Genomic DNA, 18,614 nt, shown 5'->3' with positions numbered 1-18,614 from the left:
CAAAACACAGACTCAGTTTGTATAAGAGGAACCCAATAAGTTCAGCCTCATTTAGTTAAAAGTTGCATGCTATGAGTGACGTTATGGACCACGTTCCAGAAATGGATATGAAAACAGTGCACTCGCCAGCTCGAGCATACTGTGCAATAATTAAATAACAATAATCCAATTTCAAAATCCTCAACTTTTTTACACACACACACGAGAGAGAGAGAGAGAGAGAGAGAGAGAGAGAGAGAGAGAGAGAGAGAGAGAGAGAGAGAGAGAGAGAGAGAGAGAGAGAGAGGGAGAGAGAGAGAGAGAGAACACTAACTTGCTCGTAACTTCCTTAGGAGATCTGGCCGTTAACCCCCGTACTAACGAATTTTTCGAGAGAGACCCCCAGTTCTCCTCTCATACCGTACATCTGGCAGTACCCACAATCCTTACACTCACCCGGTCCGGGTTAAGTACGAATTATTCGACTTCTCGAGAGGCCGTGTGTCTTTCATACTGCTCTCCTTTGAAGGGAATAGGGGTTCCGTGTCATCGTCAAGGGCATCATTGACGAGGATCCCTTCCGTTCCTTTTAACCCTGGTTCACCAAAGGGAATGCTTGATTCTTAAAACAGCGAAGACAGAACCTGTGAATACCGAGGGCCGACTGTATGTCTGTTTAGGTATGTTGACAATTGGCTTGCCCAAGCCTCTTCCATGAGCTGGTTGCTTCAGTATTGAAATCGACTGCTCTCTTTTTGTTAGAATCTGACGATCGTAGAACATTCAGGAAAGTCCTGAATCTCACAGCCAAACAGAGAATAAAGGGATTTTGACGAAGGAAAAATCTATTTCTGGGGAGAGACCTGTGGCGCCCGGTGAAAAGGGGTCCTTCTAATACACTTTTCTGAGATTCTAGCACCTGAGGCCAAAGCTGTTAGAAATAAAGTCTTCCTAAGAAGAGTGATATAGGAGCAGGATTCGTTGTCCGTGTCGGAGGCAAGTTTGAGGACATCATTTAGAGACCAAGAGACCTTTTGTGGGTGAACCGAAGGGCGAAGCCTAGCACATGCTTTTGGAATAGACGAGAAATAAGAATCCGCCAGGTTAATGTTAAACCCAACCAGGAAGACTTTCTTCAAAGCTGACTTAATGGTGGTTATAGTGCTAGCTGCTAGGCCTTTGTCAAATATGGCCCTAAAGAAGGAGATGGCTAAATTAGGAGTCATAACGGAATGGTCTGAATTCTTTAAGAAATCTGCTAGTTTCTTAACTGCCGAATCATATTGGCGAATCGTAGAGTCCCTTTTGTCTGATTCTATGAAGAGGACATTATCCGGGTCGATGTTTGCATCCTTACGAGTTTGGACCACTTGGGTCAGTTTGGGGAATGGGATCCGGAAGGGACGAAGTTTCAACTCGAGGAGGAGAGGAAACCAACTGCTCTTTGGCCAGTGAGGTGCCACTAAAGCCTCTGCCCCGTGGAAGGAGCGGAGTTTGTGTAAGACTTTCAGTAGAAGATTCACTGGAGGGAATAAGTAGATCTTCTGCCAATGGTTCCAATCCAGGGTTAATGCGTCCATGGCATAAGCCTGAGGGTCCAGGTTCGGGGTCACATAACATGGGAGTTTGTGATTGAGTTGGGTCGCGAATAGATCTACCTGGAGACCTGGAACCAGCCTGAGTATCCACCGTAAGTAGTGTATGTCCAGGGACCATTCTGATTCCAGTGGTTTTGTCCTGGATAATGAGTCTGCTATCACATTCTGGACTCCTGCTAGGTGAGTTGCTGACAGGAACCAGTCTTTGTCGGCTGCCAAGGCGAAGATAGTGACCAGGATCTGATTCAGGTTGGGTGACTTGGATCCCCCTCTGTTGAGGCAGTGGACTACTGCTGTGCTGTCTGAGACTACTCTGATGTGGGTCGACCTCGGAGGAGAGATTCTCTTCAGGGTCAAGAACACTGCCATGGCTTCGAGAACATTGATATGGAACTGCTTCATGGCGGGTGACCAAGAGCCCTGAAACATCTGATGTTGGGAGTAACCCCCCCATACACTCAGAGACACGTCGGTATGAATTGTCACTTGTGGAGAGGGGAACTGTAGAGGAACCGATTTGGAGAGGTTCCTCCGTTCGGACCATGGTCGTAGTCTCATTTTTAAGACAGAGGGGATCTTCGAGATCTTGTCTCTTAAAGGTATTGTCGCTCTCTTTCTCCAAACTTGATTGATGTCTTTGAGTTTGGCTTTTAATAGGAGATCGGTCAGTGAGGCAAATTGGAGAAGGCCGAGGATTCGTTCTAAAGCTCTTCTGGACACCTGTTTGTGTTTGAGAAAGTTCCTGACCTTGGAAGCTATCTCCCTTACCTTCTTGGGAGGAAGGGAGAGCCTGTGCTTTGAAAGGTCCCACCGGATGCCTAACCATTCGAAGTGGCTTGATGGTTGTAGGCGAGACTTTCGGAGATTGACTTGGAAGCCCAGTTTGGCGAGAAAGTGAATTACCTTCGACGTAGCTCTGTTGCATTCTTGGTTCAACTGGGCCCAAATGAGCCAATCGTCCAGATAGGCGATGATCTGTATCCCTTGGTTTCTGAGTTGTTCGAGCACCGTCTCCCCCAGTTTCGTGAATGTCCTGGGGGCAATGCTGAGACCGAAGGGCATGACTTTGAATGCAAAGGCTTTCTTGCCGAGACGGAAGCCTAGGTAAGGAGAGAAGTTTCGAGCTACTGGGACATGATAATAGGCATCGGTAAGATCGATAGAGGTGGTGACGGCCCCACGGGGAAGTAAGGTCCGTACCTGAGAGATAGTCAGCATACGGAACTTGTCGCAAAGGATGTAAGAGTTTAGTTTCGACAAGTCCAGAACTACCCTCAACGCCGACGAGTCTTTCTTCGGGACTGTAAACAGGCGGCCTTGGAATTTCAGGGATCGAACCCGTTTGATTGCTTTCTTCTTGAGTAACTCTGTGGTGTACTCTTCCAGGATGGAAGTGGGTCTCTGGAAGAAGGTCACTGGTGGAGGAGGAGATCCCTGTGACCATTTCCAACCCAAGCCCTTGGATATTATGCTGTGAGCCCATGGACTGAAGGTCCAATGGTCTCGGAAGTGATAAAGTCTCCCTCCTACCGGCATCACATCATTGGGAGGGAGTGAACCTAGGTCCCCTCCCTCCACGGGCACCCTTTGCTTTAGGTCCGCCTCGTTGGCGGAACTGTCCTCTACCTCTGAAGCTTCCTCTCTGGTGTCCACGAAAGGAACCGGAGGATTCGTAGGTAGGGTTGTATGCAGGAGAGGACATCCAAGAGGGGTTGGGCTGTGTACCAGGGGGAGCAGTGAGGTAGACTATTTGCTGAGGGGGAGCCGGTTGTTGAGAAGTCGAAGCAGAGGAAGACTGTGTCGATGAGTTACCCCGGACCGTCTTGTAAGGAATAAACCTCTGCTTCTTCTTGAAGAACATCTGTTTCTGGGATTCGATCCTCCTTTTGGCTGAGAGACCCCACCTTACTTGCAAATTTTGGTTTGCCCTCGCCGCGTCCTGAAGAACCTTATCAACTTCGTTCTGAGGGAAGAGGTTCTTACCCCAGCAGGAGGACGCTATCAGCCTGTTCGGTTCATGTCTGATGGAGGCCTCAGACAGAACGAACTTCCTGCAACTAACTCGAGCCGACCAGAAGTCATGGAGGTCTATTTGGTAGGACAGCAGCAGGTTCTTTGTGACGACTCTAAACAGCGTTTCCTCTGGGTAAACCAATGCTAGGGACTCTATGGAGGTGATGGAGTGGAGGGACCTAGCTAGTCTATTACGGGTCTCGAACTCAGTTTTGAGAAGACTCTCTAGTAATCTGGGGAGCTTCTCAGAGAAAAGAGTAGAGGCACAGTCCGGGTCTAGCTTCCCCACTGTGAAGGTTGCAGAGGTACCCGGAATAAGCAATGAGGTGGGGTCCGTCTCCTTGAGAGCCGGCATGGAAGAGCCTTCCTTGATGGCCTGTATTGTCAGCTCTGTGATTTTGTCTATGAGCAGCAAAGAGATGGAGGCCGCTGTCGTAAAAATAGTGTAGGCACCTTTGTGTGGGGTGAGCTTGGAGTTAATACACCCCCACTCTGATAGAGTTCTGGCCCAGATAGCCTGGGCCTGCTCTTTCAGAAATATCACTGTTTCCTTCGGTACCTTGTCCATACGGACCAATGCATGTTCCTTTAAACGCACGAAGCCATTGAATGGGAATTCTAGCCCCGGGGGGTAGAACTCCAGGTCCCTTAGAGGGCGGGTGCCTATGCCCTCCAGAGTTAGGGAACCATCTAAGAATGGGGCATGCAAGGCAAACCGCCAAGGATTGTTTTTATCGAAGGGAGGTAGCTTCGATGCGTCTGGGGCGTAAGGAGGAGGAAGCTGAGTTCCGGAGCGGATCAGAGTAGCCACCATATCCTTAATCTCTGTCATCGCCCCAGACTGATGTTGAATTTGTTCTCTGACGATATCCCTGACAAGTTCGATGGGGAAGACATCGCCCCAGGGTACCTGAAAGCCACCCGTTGGTGGTGTCTTGGATTTGGTAGACTTGGACTTCTTAGGAGTCGTGGTTTTACGGGGAGCAATATGAATATCAGGAGCCGTCGAGGGTCCGGGGACCGGTGACGTTGATACTGGCAAAGCTGAAGACTTATAAGTGCGTAGTGGCTTCACCTTGGGTCGTACGGGGACAGAGGGATCCCGAGGAGAAGCCGTAGGCTTATCAAAACCGAGAAAGGAAGAGGTAGAAGAAGGAGTAGGAGAGAAAAGGGTTTCCACCAACTCGGCACCACTTACCTGCTCGTCCATGGGTTCTACGTCTACAGTATATCTAGATCTGCCACGTCCAGCGGTACGAGGGGTTCGTCCTCCGCGCAAATGGTTGCTCTGACTTCTTCAATTAAGGGGGCAGCAACTTCAGGAGAGACTGCTGCAGTAGTCGAGCCTCATTGCTTATTCCTGCCGTAGCCCGACACCCAAGGACGAAGAGCAGCCCTTGCTGACCGAAGAGAGTCATCATCGGCCTGAAAGATTTGTAGCGATTAGAGATGCAGGAGGGGGATTGGTCTCCAAAATATACCGTGTATGTCATATTAACCTGTTAACCGTCTCCGACGTCATATGCCGTCCTCCATTTTCTTTGCGCAACCGCACTTGACGGCATATGACGTCCACCACTTTAGAAGATACTTTCAAGGTGTCTTCGACGGCATATCACGCTCATACGTATAGAAAACGAAAGGAACATCGTCTGGCAACACCCTCGCCAAATCTGGTAATCATTGGCAACTGCGTTCACTCGATACAACGTTTAGTAGAACTGTTTCTTCAGTACGCATTTGGCGTTCGGCTGAGACGGGTCTCCTGTATTTTTCTCATCTCCCCGCTACCCTCCCCCCTACCCTTCACGATGAGCGCTCGTAAAAAAATTACGCTATCAGAGGAGGAAATACGATTTATGATTGAGGAAAGTACTGATGAAGAAGAAAGTACTGATGGTGAAGAGGAAATTCAAGATGAGAGTGATAGCTCCACGTGCTCTAGTGAGAATGAAGATGAATTTTCATCGAGTGATGACGAAAACGTTTTGCCGTCTGACTGGACGAGGAAAGGAAAGACCAAGCTTCCCTTCACATTTCGTGGAGATAGTGGTGTAAAGTTCATCATCATAGATAAGGAAAATCCAATGGAATATTTTGCAAAATTTTTTGATGAAGAAGTTATTGATTATCTCGTGACAGAAACTAACAGATATGCAGGGGAATTTCTAGATGAAAATGGTGATAGATTATCCTCACAATCAAGAGTAAATAGGTGGTATGATACAGATGCGTGTGAAATGAAACTGTTTGTAGGCCTACTTATTTTGCAGGGCATTGATTCAAAGTTAGAAAATTCAATGTATTTCACATCACGTGAAAGTATTGCTACTCCTTTTTATCGGAAAGTGATGAGTGGTCGCAGATTTGATTTGCTGCAAAAATTCCTGCATTTAGTAGACAATGCAACCATAACAGATGGGCCTGGAAGAAAGACAGCTAAAATAAAACCATTCACAGACCTTATTTTGAAGAAGTTTCGGGAAAATTATATTCCAAGAAAGAATATATCTATTGATGAGTCTCTTGATGGGATGGAAGGGGAACCTCTCATGGGTTCAATATATCCCAGCAAAGCGGAAAAGATATGGTATAAAGTTTTTTGAACTTTGTGAAAGTAGCACTGGCTATATATGGAACTTTTGTATTTATTCAGGTAAAAACACAACATTTTTGGATAAATACAAGAATCTTCCTGTGACATCTAGAGTTGTTATGTCTCTTATGGATCCTCTTTTAGGAAAGGGATATTGTCTTTATACAGACAATTTTTATACTAGTCCCACACTCGCAGATATGCTTGTTGACAATGAAACTGAAACTGTTGGCACTCTGAGACTCACGAGAAAAGATGTGCCAGCATTTATAAAAAATGCTAAACTAAAAAAGGGTGAAACCGTAGCAGCATTCTGAAACAAATCAATGGTGTTGAAATGGAAAGACAAGAAAGACGTATGTGTTCTGAGTACTCTGCACGATGATTCCATGAAAATTGTAAAATCTAGGAGAGGACATGAAAAGTCTAAGCCAAAAGCAATTGAGGACTATAATAACAATATGGGTGGTGTTGATTTATCAGATAATCTTATGGTACATTTTTCAACAGCAAGAAACAGGCTGAAAAAGTATTACAAGAAGGTATTTCGGCACATGCTAGACATGTGTCTCCTAAATGCTTTCATTACGTACAAAATGCTTGGTGGAAAGTCTCCAAGACGGGAGTTTATACTGAGGCTAGCTGAAAGAATGGTGTCTACATATGCAAGAAGAAATAAGGATGCAATAAGAAGACCAACAAGACTTGTTGCAAAGCCTTCACGCTTATTTGAAAGACATTTCCCTGAATATTGCCCTCCTACTGAAAAAAAGCACAAACCACTAAGGAAATGTGCTCTTTGCTGGAAAAATGGCAAAAGGAAGGAAACATCCTACTGGTGTAAAGAATGTGATGTTGGTTTGTGTGCAGCACCATGTTTCAAAGAATGGCACACACAGGAATAAATAGAACTGGAATATGAGAGGAGCAAAGAGATGAATGTCCCCCTTTGTGTTTTTTTTTCTTTTCTCTTCCTTGATGTTGGCTACCTCCCATAATTGGGGGAAAGTGACATGGTATATAGATAGAATAGGAATACAAAATAATAAATATGTTTTGTTCATGATTAAAATAAAAATGTTTATTTGCAATTTTCTTTATTTCCTCAGATATTTTCCACGTAATTTGTTCATTATTTCAACAATGACTGAATATGTATATTTATGCCAAAAAAAAAAATAAGAAAATAAATACAAAAAATCATAAAAGAAAAGTAAACAAGTTCATAAGAAATGAATAATACAAAAATATAAGAAATCATGCATTTTTTTTTTACCTGATTTCTTCATTATTTCAACAATAACTAAATGAGTATATTTACAAAAAAAAAAAATAAGAAAAGAAATACAAAAAAATAATAAAAAAAAAAGTAAACAAGTTCATAAGAAATGAATAATAAAAAAAAAATGCATCAAGAAGATGAGACCGCACGGTCTAAGCTTAAGCGCCAATCCGCTGGATAGGGGGTGACGCTCACAAAGCGAAAACGGTCAGGGAGAGGGACGGTTAACAGGTTAATGGTCAAATTACTGTCTGCCAAAGGTAAATGAGTAACAAAAGGAAAACCCACTTACATCATCGTTCAGTAGTATTGAGGACAACTCGTAACAGAGCGAGCACAAATCCGGGAACCAAACCATATACGGGGCTTGTCCCGGTTCCTGGATAAAGGAGATGGCGCAGTGTGCGTGGGACCGACAGAGGTCATGCCCAACGGGGTCGTTGAACGAGGCAGGGCATCCTTGGGCAGTGCAACGGACCTTCTGTAAAAGAAAGGAGACATAAGTCTTGATGTTCCTTGAAACTCTGGTAAGGGATTAAAAACCCTACTAACAGAGCTTAGTTTAATGCAATATTGGTGCTTAAGGGAATTCAGTGAGTAAGAGCCGGAGCTCCATATTAAAATACATTAAATATAAAAGCACCAGCAATGGCAATGGGGCTGTATCATTCTAAAAGTGATAATAATGAAATAAGAATAAATAATCTAAAGCAATCTGCCGACCTCTGAGGGTCGGGGAAGCAGTGACAGGCCTGTAAAATAAATATAAAACACAAGCCGTAGCTAAAGGCAAGGCTAAAATAAGTGTGAAGTGTATTGGCGATCTCCGGTGAAGCCGGAGGTCGATGAAAGGTCCTGAATAATTCAATTGTGAATAATAATTCAATTGTGAAATTTATAAAACACAAGCCGTAGCTAAAGGCTAAGGCTAATATAATAGTAAAGCGTATTGACGATCTCCGGTGAAGCCGGAGGTCGATGAAAGGTCCTGAATAATTCTATTGTGAATAATAACTCAATTGTAATAACAATGGATATTTGTGTGGATATGGCCGTGGCCTGAGACCGGAGTAAGGGCCACCGGAGGGTCGTATCTAAACAATATGAAGGCCGTCCCAGAGGGTTGTAATTAAACAATATATATATAACAATAGTTCCAAAGTTATTGAGAATCCCTCATGGCGGAGTAGAACTCAAGGCGGAGTGGAAAAATGTTCAGATCTACTCCCAAGCCGTAACGGGGAGAGGACGGAACTCGGGACCTAATAATTAACGCTAACTATTGAAAAGTAACCAAAACTAAATAACTCGTAAGCTATCATACACCCGTAGAGGGAGGGGTGAGGGAGGGAGAACTCGTTGAACGCACAAAACGGAAAACGGGAAATCCGTTCACCCACCTGAGTTAAGAAAGAAAACGAGAGAAAAGGGTAACTCGTGACTGAGAACAGAAAACGGGAACCCAATCTCTCGCTCCCTTGGTCACAAAATCAGGACTTAATAAGCACACAACACTATTATAAGCGTATAATAATAAAATTGTAACATCAAAATAAGACCACGAACGAAGAATAACGTCTGCTAAAACCTAAATTAAAGGGAAATAGTCGACTGACGAATGCCTCGCTGGGGCGGGTACTAAACTATAATAAAGCCAGAACGCTATTCTTGTTCGCAGACTAGACTTGCTAGCAAAAAGTACCATGGGAATAATAACGATAATAATAATGATGGTTCAAAAAGGCATAAGGCCAGGGATTTAACCAAGAACCTAAGTGACAGAGTACCAAACGGGCAAGACTAAGATGAACTCCCAGCAAGACAAGGGAACAAACAATGGCCGCCGACGGACGGGCCCAGACGGTAATGATAAAACAGACTATACTGGTTAGATGACAAAAGCCCGGTACTACAAAAAGCTGTCAAAACAAACTATGGTACTTAACATTGGACTGGGTGAAGATGGAGCTTCGGTCATGACGAAATAAATCCACAAGCGTGAAAAACGCTGAGAGCACAACATATTACACACAGTCGAGCAAGTCCAAATAGAAGGATGTTCAGATGGCGCTCGCGTCGGGGCGTGGGTGGCGTGGCTCTGGTAGATTGGCTGGTGCCTCTGTATCGGCCCATCCCTTTGACGAAGGAATTAACTAAATGGAAGACAGCCTGTGAATAGTGGCTTTCACGCGCCTTTGCTTTATACACGACACCCACAAGGTGCTCGCGCGAGGGTAGTAACCTCTGCATTCCATGCTTTCATCTTTCTCTGGTATAATTGGAAGATTTTATCAGAAAAGTGTATTAGAAGGACCCCTTTTCACCGGCCGCCACAGGTCGACCCAGAAAAGGGATTTTGACAAAGGAAAAATCTATTTCTGGGGAGATACCTGTGACGCCCGGTGAAAAGAGTCCTTCCTTACACTTTTCTGATATAAATACTTCCAAATATACCAGAGAAAGTTAAAGTATGGAATGCAGAGGTTACTACCCTCGCGCGAACACCCAGTGGGCGTCGTGTATAAAGCAGGGGCGTGTGAAAACCACTATTCACAGGCTGTCTTCCATTTAGATAATTCCTTCATCAAAGGGAAGGGCCGTAACAGAGGCCCTAGTTACCTTACCTGCGCCACTGTACCGACGCCCGATGCTAGCGCCCTCTGATCTACATCCTTCTGCAAGAACTATGGCTTGGAAAGGAAAGGGTGGGGCAACGTAAGGGAAGGGTTTCACCGGGCGTCACAGGTATCTCCCCAGAAATAGATTTTTCCTTTGTCAAAATCCCTTTTCTGGGTCGACCTGTGACGCCCGGTGAAAAAGTACCAGAGAATGCCTTCCAAGCCCCCCCAAAAAAACACTATCAAATAAAAGGGATAAAGTCAAACACCATGTACCAAAAACAAAATACTATGTTAAGGTAGGCAAACTAAAAATATAACACATTAGCCAAACAGGAGTCCCAAAGATGGAGTGACAATAAGATGAAATGCAGGGAATCATCCTGAGAATCAAAACACAACACAAACTCAATCCTGACATGGCTAAAGAATGGTAACATGAAATAAAATAAGGTAAGGTTAAACATACTAACAGGTAATAACCAGGGTAGTGAAGTAGTGGTAACATAATTCTAGGGCTAAACGACCCACCCAGGAGAGCGGCGACGTGGCAGGAGTGGCAGGTAGGAGGGAGAAGGAGAGAGACGGATGAAAGGGAAGAGCAAATAGATTATTGGGGGGAGATAAGACTCCCAGCTGCAACCGTGGGGAATTTAAGGGCCTGTAGATTCTTCAAATAGTGGCGTTTGAAAACCATAGGAGATTTCCAACCCGTATACTTCTTAAGGTCATCAAAATCCATGTTCTGAAAGTAATTGATGGAGGTTGATAGCGACCGGATATCATGAGCATGGGGAAATGATTCCGGGTTATCTTACTTAATAAAAGTACAGGATCTGTTGCCTGATGCCTCGAATGGGAATAGTGCCTCCTTGTTCTCTGAGAAACAGGGGGCCAGACGAGGGGGTGGCGGTTCTAGCTAAAAAGGGCCCTGAGTGTGGTGACTGGACACAGAGTAGTATCTTGGGGAAGAGGGATAATCTTCCAAGGGGACCACCTATCTTGCGGGTCCTCGTTTTTAGCTAGAAAAGCTCTGTCTGGAGAAAGTAGTACTTCGTCTGACGGGAGGAAATCTATATTTTCAGGATTACGAGAGAGAGCAGCTAATTCTGAGATTCTAGCACCTGAGGCCAAGGCCATTAGGAATAAGGTCTTCCTAAGAAGAGTGATGTAGGAGCAGGATTCATTATCCATGTCCGAAGCTAGCTTTAGCACGTCGTTCAGAGACCAAGAGACCTTTTGTGGGCGAACCGAAGGTCTGAGCCTAGCGCATGCCTTCGGAATAGATGAGAAATAGGAATCTGCCAGGTCAATATTGAAACCCACGAGGAAGATCTTTTTCAGAGCTGACTTAATCGTAGTTATGGTGCTAGCTGCTAGGCCCTTGTCAAATAGGGACTTAAAGAATGAGATGGCCAGATTAGAAGTCATGCGAGAATGTTCTGACTTCTTTAGGAAATCTGCTAATTTCTTAACAGCCGAATCGTACTGTCTAATTGTAGAGTCCCTTTTGTCTGATTCTATGAAGAGTACATTTTCCGGGTCAATGTTCGCGTCCCTGTGGGCTGCAAACTTCATGAAATCCACAAAGTTAGGGCTTTGGCTATCCTTGAGGAATCTGACACAGTCTGAGTTTGGACTAATTGGGTCATCTTGGGGAATGGGATCCGGAAGGGACGGAGTTTCAACTCTAAGAGGAGAGGAAACCAACTGCTCTTTGGCCAGTGCGGTGCTACTAAAGCCACTGCCCCTTGGAAGGAGCGTAACTTGTGTAAGACTTTCATCAGAAGATTCACCGGAGGAAATAGGTAAATCTTCGTCCAACGGTACCAATCCAGGGTTAATGCGTCCATAGCATATGCCTGAGGGTCCAGGTTCGGGGTCACATAACAAGGAAGTTTGTGGTTCAGTTGTGTCGCGAATAGATCTACCTGGAGACCGGGAACCAATCTGGAAATCCACCGGAACGAATTCATGTCCAGAGACCATTCTGACTCCAGTGGTTTCGTCCTGGATAGTGAGTCCGCTATCACGTTCAGGACTCCTGCCAGGTGAGTCGCCGACAGGAACCAGTTCTTGTCTACTGCTTAGTCGAAAACCGTGACCAGGACGTGATTGAGGTTGGGAGATTTTGATCCGCTTCTGTTTATGCAGTGCACCACTGCCGTGCTGTCTGAAACTATCCTGATATGAGTGGACCATGGCGGGGAGAGCCGCTTCAGGGTCAGGAATACTGCCATGGCTTCTAGTACATTGATGTGGAAGTGTCTCATGACGGGGAACCAGGAGCCCTGAAACATCTGTTGGTTGTAATATCCCCCCCAACCACTCAGAGACACGTCTGTATGAATCGTCACTTGTGGAGGAGGGAATTGCAGAGGAACTGATTTGGAAAGGTTCTCTGGTTTGAACCATGGCCGGAGTCACTTTTTCAGGATTGAGGGGATCGATGAGATCTTGTCTTGTAAATGTATTGTAGCTCTCTTTCTCCAAACTCGGTTGATGTCTTTGAGTTTGGCTTTCAAATAAGAGGTCTGTCACTGACGCAAATTGAAGTAAGCCGAGGATTCTTTCCAAGGCTCTTCTGGACACCTGTTTGTGTTTGAGGAAGTTCTTTGTCTTGGTATCTCTCTGACTTTCTTGGAAGGAAGAGAGAGCCTGTGACTTGTGAGGTCCCATTGGATGCCTAACCATTCGAAGTTGCTTGCCGGTTGCAGTCGAGACTTTTGTAAGTTGACCTTGAAACCCAGCTTGCTGAGGAATTGGATCACTTTGGCTGTAGCTTTGTTGCATTCCGGGATCGACTGTGCTCAGATTAGCCAATCGTCCAGATAGGCAACCACTTTGATCCCTTGGTTCCTGAGTTGTTCGAGCACTGTCTCCCCCAGTTTTGTAAATATCCTGGGGGCTATGCTGAGACCGAAGGGCATGACTTTGAATGCGAAGGCCTTCTTGCCTAGGCGGAATCGGAGGTAGGGGGAGAAGTTCGTGCTACTGGGACGTGATAATAGCCGTCTGTAAGATTGGTAGAGGTGGTGACGGCCCCACGGGGAAGTAAGGTCCGTACCTGCGAGACAGTCAGCATACGGAACTTGTCGCAAAGAATGTGAGCATTCAGTTTCGACACGTCCAGAACTACTCTCAGCGCCGACGAATTCTTCTTGGGGACTGTGAACAGGCGCCCTTGAAATTTCAGTGACTGTACCCTCTTTATGGCCTTCTTCTTGAGTAATTCTTTGGTGTATTCCTCCAAGAATGGAGTCGGTTTCTGGAAGAAGGTCACTGCTGGAGGTGGAGACCCTTGTGACCATTTCCAACCTAGGCCTTTTGATACTATGCTGTGGGCCCAAGGACTGAAGGTCCATTGGTCCCGGAAGTGGTATAGTCTCCCTCCTACCCGATTCCTTTCATTGGGAGGGGGTGAATTTAGACTCCTGTCCTCCACGAGGACCCCTGGCTCTTGGCCCGCCGCGGTGGCGAAACTGACCTCTACCCCTGTTGCCGCCTCTAGAGTATCCTCGAAAGGTATTATAGGATTCGTAAGCCGGATTGAAGGCTGGGGAGGGCATCCAAGGAACCATGGGGGTAGGATGGTTACCTTGAGCAGCAGGAAGGTAGACCACCTGCGGTGGAGGAGCTGTATGCGGAGAAGCCGTCTTAGAGGTAGAAGGAGTTGACGAGTGAGGGCCTTGATGGAACTGATCACGGCTGGTCTTATATGGGGGGAAGCGTTGTCTCTTCTTGAAGAAAGACTGCTTCCCTGAATCTACACTCCTTTTGGTCGAAAGACCCCATCTCACTTGTAAGTTCTGGTTAGCCCTAGCAGCGTCCTGTAAGACCTTGTCTACTTCCTCCTGTGGAAACAGAGTCTTGCCCCAACAGGAGGAGGCTATGGGCCTATTTGGCTCATGCCTAATGGACGCTTCCACCAGAACATACTGGCTGCAGTTTATCCGGGATGTCCAGAAATCGTGCAGGATGAACTGGAACGCTTGGAGGTTGTTCTTAGCAAACACCCGGAATAGAGACTCATCCGGGTATAGGGAGGCTAACATCTTTGCGTCGAGCTCTGACTTGAGAAGGTGATCCGGTAACATGGGGAGCTCAGAGAAGAGAGATGAGGCGCAGTCCGGGATGAGCTTACTCACCGAAAAGGTAGCAGAGGCATCCTTCCAAAGGGCGGAGGAGCCCGGAAGAAGCAGCGAGGTGGGGTCTGTCTCCTTGAGGACAGGCACAGGGGAGCCCTCCTTGGCTGATTGGATGGTCAACTCGGCCACTTTATCCGTAAGAGGAGACGGAACGGATTGAGGCGTGGTAAAAATTGTATAGGAACCTTTAGGGGGGGTCAGTTTGGAGTTGACGCAGCCCCAGTCGGCAAGAGTCCTAGCCCAGACAGCTTGGGCTTGCTCCTTAGGGAAGACAGTCTCTTTAGGGACTTTATCCATCCTGACAAGAGCATGCTCCTTCAGCCGGACGAAGCCATTGAAAGGGAACTGAAGCCTCGGAGGGTAAAATTCAAGATCATCTAGAGGGCAGGTCCCTAATCCCTCTAGGGTTAATGCACCATCTATGTAGGGTGCATGGCGAGCGAACCTCCATGGGTTGTTCTTCTCGAAAGGAGGCAACTTAGAAGAGTCTGGGGCTACCGGAGGTGCAACCTGGTTCCCCGCGCGGAGAAGATTGGCCACCATAGCCTTCAGCTCCGTTATTGCCCCAGATTGTTGTTGCATCTGAGTCTTCACTATCTCTTTTATCATCTCTGTCAACGGGTGTTCCGAGGAACTGATCTCTGACGAAGCCTTAGCCTTAGCGGACTTTCCTTTCTTGGAAGGTTGAGGTCTGGATCCCATAGGGATGTCGGGAGTAGTGGAGGGTCCTGGGACCGGAGATATAGAGACTGGCGAAGCTGAAGTACGAGACTTTGGTTTGTAATTGCATAGGGGCTTCACCTTGGGTCGTACAGAGAAAATACCCCGATAGTACCAAATATTATTATTACAGAAAGAAACCAAGTAATTCAACTCAAAATATGTTATCACCATATCAATTAAAATTGAAAATACTCACATCGTCATTCCACAGGATTGACGTAAGGTCATAACACAGTGTGCATGCCTCCGGGAACCACACCATGTAAGGGGATTGGCCCGGTTCACAGACGAAGGGGATGGCACAATGAGCGTGAGACCGGCGGACATCGTGGCCTACCGGATCACTAAAGGAGGCGGAGCAACCCTTGGCAGCACAGCGAACTTTCTGTAATAAAAAGAAGACATAAGTCTGTATGCTCTCGGGAACTCTGATATAACAAAAGAGGTTATAAAGAGTCTGAGAATAAATATAAGATTTAAGGTTCGTACGAAAGAGGGCTGAAGCTCCGTTGTAAATACTACAATAAATAAACGAGTGAACCCACTCCGTAGTGCGACGGAGTAATCTATAGTAAGTGAGCCGGAGCTTGTAGTAATTACATAAGAACAGTGACTAGTGATTGGAAGATCTCCGGGGATGCTGGAGATCCGAGGGTAGGTCCTTGAAATAATAAATACCCCCATTACATTATATATACTGTAAACAAGTAGAATGATCTACGTAAGAACTCTGAAGCATTGGAAGATCTCCGGGGATGCCGGAAATCCGATGGTAGGTTCTTTAAATAATAAATATCCCCATTACATTATATAAACAAGTAGAATGATCTACGTAAGAACTCTGAAGGAGACCTCCGGGGGGGGGGGTGAATAAATCGTGTGGGGAAGGCCGAAGCCGGAGTCAAGTGCAAGTGGCCACCGGGGGCCCGAAACCCCGCCGGAGGAGTGCACCAGAATAACAGAAAGGTATGTGTTCCCAGCTCATGGTATGGCGGAGTTGGATAGGGGTTCAGATCCAGCTCCCAAGGCCGTAGCAGGGAGAGGATGGAACTAGGGGAACTAATGATGACTCAGGGCCATCCAAATAGGGGATTTTGACGTAGGAAAAATCTATTTCTGGGCGAGGGACCTGTGCCGCCCAGTGAATAAGCTCCATTTAGCACTTATTCTTAGGTAATTTACTGCTAAATATACCAGAGAAAAAATGTAAAGGAGTGCTAGGTTAACTAGCTCGCTCACCTATTGGTGTCGGTATAAAATTGGGCGTATAATCCAGAGGTCCCGCACTATTTAGATTCATCCACGACAGAAACCCCAATAGAGGAGAGCCGTTCAACCTCACTCGGTACTACTAACACTGCATCCGCTCAGAACCCAACTCCTTAGCACCCAAAGTTTGGGGACTCCAAGGGAGAGGAGCTGGGAGGGTTCACTGGGCGGCACAGGTCCCTCGCCCAGAAATAGATTTTTCCTACGTCAAAATCCCTTTTCTGGGCTCGAACCTGTGCCGCCCAGTGAATCTATACAAGAGAAATGTCACCAAACTTGCAAAATAAAGGAAAAAACATAAGCGTAAGGGAAATACAGGATGCTTTAATCAGAGATGAGTACCAAAAAACAATTATAAGGGTATCTTAAATATGAACATAAATCCACTTGGTAGACCATTGACAAATAAGGTAGGTATAATAATGCCGTGAGTGATAATATATACAGATACTCAGGAGTTTAAAAATTTACAAATATAATAACAGTATTCAGGTGCGAGACCAACGAATACAATAGGGTATAAATGAGGCAGGTAAGAGGGAGAGATAAAGAGACAAGGCATTAACCTGTGAGTTACCTGGGAGTAACTACGCTCCCTGCAGCTACTGTAGAAAATTTTAGGGCTTCCAAATGTTTAAGGTAGTGTTTCTTGAACACTGACGGTGATTTCCACCCTGTATACCTGGAAAGGTCCGTAAAATTCATGTGGTGAAAAAAGTTCACCGAAGTAGCAACCGCTCTGATATCATGTGCAAGAGGAAAAGAGTCAGGGCTAGCTTGTTTAATAAAATACAAAATTTGTTGCCTGATCCCTTTAATAGTAATGGTACCGCCTTGTTCTCTAACGAATAGAGGCCCCGAGGAGTTAGAGGAGGTCCGGGATAAATAAGACCTAAGAGTAGTAACAGGGCACAGAGACGGATCTTGCGTGAGGGGAACAATTTTCCAGGAGGACCATCTGTTCTGAGGGTCTTCGTTCTTAGCCAAAAAGAATTTGTTAGGAGAAAGAAGGACCTCTCCCGAAGGCAGGAACTCAATATGACCCGGGTCTCTCGACAAGGCTGCCAGTTCAGAAATTCTTGCCCCGGAAGCCAAGCTCACCAGGAAAAGTGTTTTCCTGAGAAGGGGAATGTAATCACAAGAACTGTTAATGATATAAGAAGCCAATTTGAGTACATCATTAAGGAACCAGGTCACCAGGGTAGGACGAGTAACCGGTTTCAGTCTGGCACAGGCTTTCGGAATTGAAGCTAACAAAGAGTCGTAGGTAGTAGGTTGGCCAGGGCACCAGCCACCCGTTGAGATACTACCGCTAGAGAGTTATGGGGTCTTTTGACTGGCCAGACAGTACTACATTGGATCCTCCTCTCTGGTTACGGTTCATTTTCCCTTTGCCTACATACACACTGAATAGTCTGGCATATTCTTTACATATTCTCCTCTATCCTCATACACCTTACAACACAGATTACCAAACAATTCTTCATCACCCAAGGGGTTACTGCACTGTACTTGTTCAGTGCCACTTTCCTCTTGGTAAGGGTAGAAGAGACTCTTTAGCTATGGTAAGCAGCTCTTCTAGGAGAAGGACACTCCAAAATCAAACCACTGTTCTCTAGTCTTGGGTAGTGCCATAGCCTCTGTACCATGGCCTTTCACTGTCTTGGGTTAGAGTTCTCTTGCTTGAGGGTACACTCGAGCACACTCTCCTATCTTATTTCTCTTCCTCTTGTTTTGTTAAAGTTTTTATAGTTTATATAGGAGATATTTATTGTTGTTACTCTTCTTAGAATATTTTATTTTCCTTTTTTTCCTTTCCGCACTGAGCTATTTTCCCTGTTGGAGCCCCTGGGCTTATAGCATACTGCTTTTCCAACTAGGGTTGTAGCTTAGTAAGTAATAATAATAATAATAATTAAGTCTATGTTAAAACCCACTAGGAAGATCTTTTTCAAAGCAGATTTAATAGTGGTGATAGTATTGGCTGCCAGACCTGATTCTAATAAAGATCTAAAGAAAGTGACTGTAAGGTTCAAGTTCATACAGTTCACGTCTGAGTCTATCAAAAATTTTGCCAATTTTTTAACTGCAGAGTCATACTGGCGGATGGTGGAATCCCGTTTATCCGATTCTAGGAACAGGGTGTTTTGAGGATCAATATTGGCACCATGCATGGCCGCAAACTTCATAAAGTCCATAAAGTTAGGGCGCTCTGAATGTTTGAGAAAGCGTACACAACGCGTGTTTGTACTATCTGAGACAGAACCGGATTGGGTATCGGGTGAGGGTATAGTCTCAACTCTCGCAGGAGAGGATACCAGTTGCTCTTGGGCCAGTTGGGTGCGACCAAGGCTACTTGTCCCTTGAAGGATCTCAGCTTGTCTAGAA

The 18,614-nt window shown here is 45.6% G+C and overlaps 1 protein-coding gene across 1 annotated transcript in view; it reads left to right on the top strand.

Annotated features, from left to right (window-relative positions):
• LOC137653900 (protein argonaute-3-like) overlaps positions 1-18,614 on the top strand; it is a 189,921-nt gene that overhangs the window by 1,198 nt on the left and 170,109 nt on the right. The window lies entirely within an intron of this gene.

Source organism: Palaemon carinicauda, chromosome 15 (assembly GCF_036898095.1).
Source record: "Palaemon carinicauda isolate YSFRI2023 chromosome 15, ASM3689809v2, whole genome shotgun sequence".
Taxonomy (NCBI): domain Eukaryota; kingdom Metazoa; phylum Arthropoda; class Malacostraca; order Decapoda; family Palaemonidae; genus Palaemon; species Palaemon carinicauda.
This window is presented reverse-complemented; position numbering and strand designations above follow the sequence as displayed.